Genomic DNA, 6,183 nt, shown 5'->3' on the forward strand with positions numbered 1-6,183 from the left:
AAAGACAGGGAGGGGGGATTGGTTTTATCTGTGGATTTGAATAAAGCCTTTGATAGGGTGGAGCACAGTTTTATTGAGCAGACAATGGCAAGATATGGATTTGGAGATAGAATAAGAAAATGGATAAAATTACTATATGACAATGCTAGAAGCTGTGTTAAAATCAATGGGGTATTAACTGATCCCTTCCCATTAGAAAGGTCTGTCAGACGAGGGTGCCCACTATCTGCATTGTTATATTCAATAACAGCGGAACCGCTAGCATCTCTGATAAAACATGATAACGAAATAAGAGGTATTCCAATTCCGTATGGGGGAGTAAGTGTAATCCACCAGTACGCAGACGACACAACTTTTACTATCAGGGATATAGAGAGTGTCAAGAGAATAAGAATGCAGATGGGAATATACGGAAAAGCTTCGGGTGCAAAAATAAATGCTGATAAGTCGGAAATAATGAGTGTAGGTGGAGTAGAGATAGAAGGGTTAGATGTGCCGTTTAAAATAGTGAAAGATCATTTAAAAATATTAGGAGTGAATATAGGAGTAAATATGAAGGAGGCTAGAGATGCAACGTGGACTGGAGTTTTAAACAAAATCAAACAAGTATTAAATTTCTGGAGGCAAAGAGAATTAAGATTAAGAGGAAAGGTAGTTGTGGTTAATTCATTAATTCTTACTAAATGCAACTATGTGATGGGAGCAATTAGTTTACCAGACTGGGTATTGAACGAAATAAAAGAGATTATGAATACTTTTGTGTGGGGAGGTAAAGGAATCAAAATTTCAACAAAAACATTGATAGCAGATTATGAGGAAGGGGGTTTGAGGTTGGTAGATTTAGAGGTTAAGAGGAAGGCAATAAGAGTTAAAACAATAAAAAAGTATTTATGTGACAAAGCAGAGTATGGGTGGAAGGGATATATGAAAACGTATTTAAATGAAGGGGGAGGATGTGGTGAGGAAGGATTGTTTATGGCGTTTAAAAAACCTATGACTGGGAAAATGCCAGAGTTTTATCAGGAAGTGTTTAGTGCTTGGGCTGAGTTTTTAGTTAATGTTAATTATGATTGTGATAATATAAATCAAGTGCTTAACCAGCCATTATTTCTGAACCCAAAAATAAAGAGGAGAGAGAAAACTCTTTATAATAAATTGTTTATGAGAGCGGGAGTTAGAAAAGTGAAAGATATGGCATATGAGTATGTTGAAGGTTTTTTGCCAAATAGGGCTATATATGATTGTGTGGTGGGATGGGATGATGAAATTGAAATATCTAAAGTGGACTGTGAATGTGAAAATATCAAAACGAGCCTACCAGAAGGATGGGCACAAAGGATTGAGAGAGAGACTGTGAAAGTAGGAGATTGGGGATTTCCTGAAATGTATGTTTTGGACAAAGAAGGGGGAAAAGTTTTTTTCCATGAATTGAATGTTAAAACAATTTACAAGATGATGGTGAAAAAGGAAATCAAAACACCTGCATCTGAGGAGGTATGGCCAAGAGTATTCCCTGGAATAAATGTAAAGATGATTTGGAAGAACTTAAATGTGAAATACAATGGACTGGACTGTGAAAACCTGGACTTCAAATTAAGGCATAACAGAATATATACGAAGGTGGTGATTCATCAAATGAACAGAAATGTAAATCGAGAGTGTGATGTTTGTGAGACAGAGCCAGAAACATTGATGCACATTTTTTTTGAATGTAAAGGGCTGGAAGCATTTCATGCTGCAGTAAAAGTGTTAGTGGAAAAAGGAATGGGGATAGATGTGGCAGGGGAGGAATGGAAAAAGTTGTTTTTGTTTGGGATAAGCATGAATAGAAAGGATAGTAAAGTGAATTTATGGAACATGGTTTTAAGTAATGCAAGATATGCGATATGGGTAAGGAGGAACATGGCATATTATGATAGGAAAAAAGTGGATGTAATGGCAATGTTCAAAATGATTTTTAGGAAAAATGTGTATTTGATGTGGAAATATTTGCCTAATGAAGAATTCGAAAGAGCGTTTGTGGAAGGGAGTGAGTTGATTAGAATAGAAGGGGAAAAAGGGTTGTGTATAAAATGTTGAAAAAAACAAAAGAGTTATGAGTTGGGTAAGTTTTGTTGTTTTGGCCTGGCTCTGTGGGTAATCTTTGTTTTGTTTTATGTTTATTTTGAATGATGTATTTGTGGACCGATTATATAGCTTAAGTGCTAGATGCCTTGGTTGAAATATGATTCACGTTTGAAGATTTAAGGATGTGAAACTGAATTAGTTTCTCTTGTAAATATAATTATGTTCTTTTTGATAATAAAAAAAAAAAAAAAAAAAAAGCACGCCCGATCTCGTCCGATCTCGGAAGCTAAGCAGGGTCGGGCCTGGTTAGTACTTGGATGGGAGACCGCCTGGGAATACCAGGTGCTGTAAGCTTTTGCTTTTCCTTCAGCTAACACGCTTGTCCAAGGCTCAGCTTTCATTCTAGTTCCTTTACACTTTTAAACGGATTTGCTGCTGCTTCTTTTTTCTGTGTTTTCGCTTTCTCTGTGCCCTCTTTCTGCTTGCGGTGTGACAAAGGACAGCTCAGCCTCGTCATTCTTCATTTCTCCTGCAGGAGGCGATAGACAGGCCTTTTCTCTGTCTCTACTACAAACTCTTGAGCGCCGCGTGCTCTTTTGGAAATGACACTCCTCTCTTCAGCTTGAGACGGAGCTTCCCAAATTTGATTGTCATCCGAGCCCCTTAGTGGTAAACTACACAGGAGATGTACCCTCTTAGATTTAAAGTTAATTTTTCAATAACTTAACAAAAAACACATTCTCATGTTCATTTTTCACTGATGTTGGTGTGTGATCAAATGATTTGCAAGTAAACAAATGAGACATTTCAGCTATTTTGGTACTTTTTCAGTACTTGGAACAGGACAAGAGTTTTTTATCATCTCAAAAAAAAAAAAATCATTAAACTCATCAGCAAATATTGTTTCATTGTAGGAAAATATAGGCATGCCCTTTCTGTTTTAAAATCACTACATTCACCCCAAATTACCTGCACTCAAAGTGCATCACCACAGTGTTTTATTTTATTTTATTTTAATTGGTTTGGTTTTATTTTAACCTTATGACATTTCTGATTTTACATTTCAAAAATAGGCCCCCATTGACTTCCACTCAAAGTGCCTCAACGCAATATTGATTGTATTTATTGATATTAATTTTATTAATTCATTTAAACATTTTTTTTTAATTTAATTTAAGCTAACCAGGTTTGAAATTTCTGTTTTTAAATCACCAAATTCACCCCAAATTACATTCAATTTGAAGTGCCTAACCGCAGTATTTGTTTACTTTTATTTTTTATTTGGTTCGGTTTGGTTTTATTTGAACCAGATGACATTTCTGATGATAAAGTTAAAATAAAAAAATAAAAAAAATCATTAAACTCGTCAGCAAATATTGTTTCATTGTAGGAAAATATAGGCATGCCCTTTCTGTTTTAAAATCACTAAATTCAACCCAAATTACCTGCACTCAAAGTGCATCACCACAATATTTTATTTTATTTTATTTTATTTTAATTGGTTTGGTTTTACTTTAACCAGATGACATTTCTGATTTTAAATTTCAAAAATAGGCCCCCATTGACTTCCAAGTGACTCAACGCAATATTGATTGTATTTATTGATATTCATTTTATTAATTCATTTCAACATTTTTTTTAATTTTATTTAAGTTAACCAGGTTTGAAATTTCTGTTTTAAAATCACCAAATTCACCCCAAATTACATTCATTTTAAAGTGCCTAACCGCAATATTTGTTTACTTTTATTTTTTAGTTTTTATTTGGTTCGGTTTGTTTTTATTTGAACCAGATTACATTTCTGATGATAAAGTTAAAATTAAAAAATAAAAATAAAAATCATTAAACTCGTCAGCAAATATTGTTTCATTGTAGGAAAATATAGGCATGCCCTTTCTGTTTTAAAATCACTACATTCACCCCAAATTACCTGCACTCAAAGTGCATCACCACAATGTTTTATTTTATTTTATTTCATTTTAATTGGTTTGGTTTTATTTTAACCTTATGACATTTCTGATTTTAAATTTAAAAAATAGGCCCCCATTTACTTCCACTCAAAGTGCCTCAACGCAATATTGATTGTATTTATTTATATGAATTTTATTAATTCATTTAAACATTTTGTTTTAATTGAATTTAACCAGGTTAGAAATTTCCCGTTTTTAAATCAACAAAATCACCCCAAATTACATTCAGTTTAAAGTAAGCCAATATTTGTTTACTTTTATTTAATTCAATTTTAACCAGAAGACATTTGTGATTTTAAAGTTGAGAAACAGGCCCCCATTACTTCCACACAAAGTGCGTCACCGCGACATTGATTTTTGTGAATGTATTTATGTATTAAAATGCATATTTTTTATTGTTACTTATATCTTTCCCTTAATTTAATTCATATCTAAAAAAGAGAGAAGACTTTTCCACTTTTTTGAGTGGAAAAGGGTCTGTTTCTCTTTCCCCAGCCTGTGTGTCTTCTTTAAATAGCTCGCTCTTGACTGTTGTACTCGCTTACGGCCATACCACCCTGAGCTCGTAGTGGTGACAGGAAGTGGTACAGCAAGAAAAGCAAGAAGGGAGAAGGAGTGTGTTTGCTTGTGTGGAGTTGGAGTTTTTTTTTCTTTCGAATTGGTTGAGATAATTGTTGCAAAACAGTGCGTGCAGTTTGCGGCCGTCTAATCCTCAAGCAGCTCTTGCTGTTTGAGGATAAACACTTCTAGTAACAAAGGAGGAGACATGGCTGGACAATTGGATAAGGGAAGAGACCGAAACATGTGGGACGCAAGAGGTGAGGAGCGCAGTTATGATAAAGAACTGACGGTGTTGGTGGAGATGGAAGGGGAGGACAGAATCACAATGATGGAACTGTTGAAGACTGTGAAAGAAGAGTGCGGAGGAGTTATTGGTTGTAGATATAAGTCTCCAAAAGAGTATGAATTAACAATGGAGGATGTGAGAGCAAAAGAGAAAATTTTGGATGGTTTGATGATAAAAAAAAGTCGTGTTATGGTAAAAGAAGTGGATTGCATGGAGATGGTTGTTTCTTTTCTAGGACTGCCCATGTACATTCAAGACGAAGAAATATTGGGAAAACTAAAGGATTGGGGAGTAATGGCAGCGTCTAAAATAAAGAGGAGAATGTGGCCAGGAACTGACATTGCGGATGGGACAAGGTTTTTAAAAGTCAAGTTCAACAGTGTCGTCAAATCTTTGCCTTACTCAACGAAGTTTGAAACGCTCAGTGGGACTGAACACTTCAGGGTTATACACGATCGACAAGTCAAGGTTTGCCGTCTGTGTATACAACCGGGGCATGTTGTGAGGGAATGCCCGAGTTTTAGATGTTTTAGATGCGACAAACAAGGACATTATTCAAGAGAGTGCAAGGAGGAGAAGTGTGGCGTGTGCGGAATGCGACCAGGACGCTGTGTGTGTGAAACGCCGGCAGTGATGGAAGAGGAGAACAGCGAGGAGGAAACGTCGGATCTATACGAGGTGGAGGAGAGCGAAGAGGAAGAGAGTTTAAATGTAGAAGGAGAGGAGAGCCAAATTTCCAGGGGAAGGGAAGAGACAGCGACGACATGGGAAGACATTGGAAGTGAGAACAGCCGGCAGCGGATGAGAGAGAGAAAAAAGAAAGAGTGTACGCCTGGTAAAGAGATGGATCCTAAAGATTTGGAGTGTGAGGATGGAGACCGGAATAAGGTTAAAAGTAAAGATGAAGGTGATGATGCCAAAAAGAAGGAAGAAGAACATTTGAGGGGGAAACGAATGAAGAAAGACGAGGGGGGAGGAAAGGAGGGAGAAGTGCTAGAGAATCGTGTGACAAACGCGGAGGAAGATATGGACACGAGTGAGGGGAAAAGTATGATGAATAAAAGAAAGAAGAAAAGAGCGGAGGAGCACAAGGCAGAAAGTAAGAGTTTGAGTTAATTTGAATGGGTATATGTATATATTTTTTTTTTTTTTTTTTTTCATAATGTGGGGTGTTTTGCACATTGTGAGTTTAAACAGTAATGGGTTAAGAGACCTGAATAAGTTTGAGAGGGTGAAGAGATTGTTAAAAGCTGATGTGCTATGTTTACAAGAGACGCACTGGACAGGGGACATAATGGA

The sequence above is a fragment of the Carassius carassius genome, chromosome 2 (assembly GCF_963082965.1).
Source record: "Carassius carassius chromosome 2, fCarCar2.1, whole genome shotgun sequence".
NCBI classification, from domain to species: domain Eukaryota; kingdom Metazoa; phylum Chordata; class Actinopteri; order Cypriniformes; family Cyprinidae; genus Carassius; species Carassius carassius.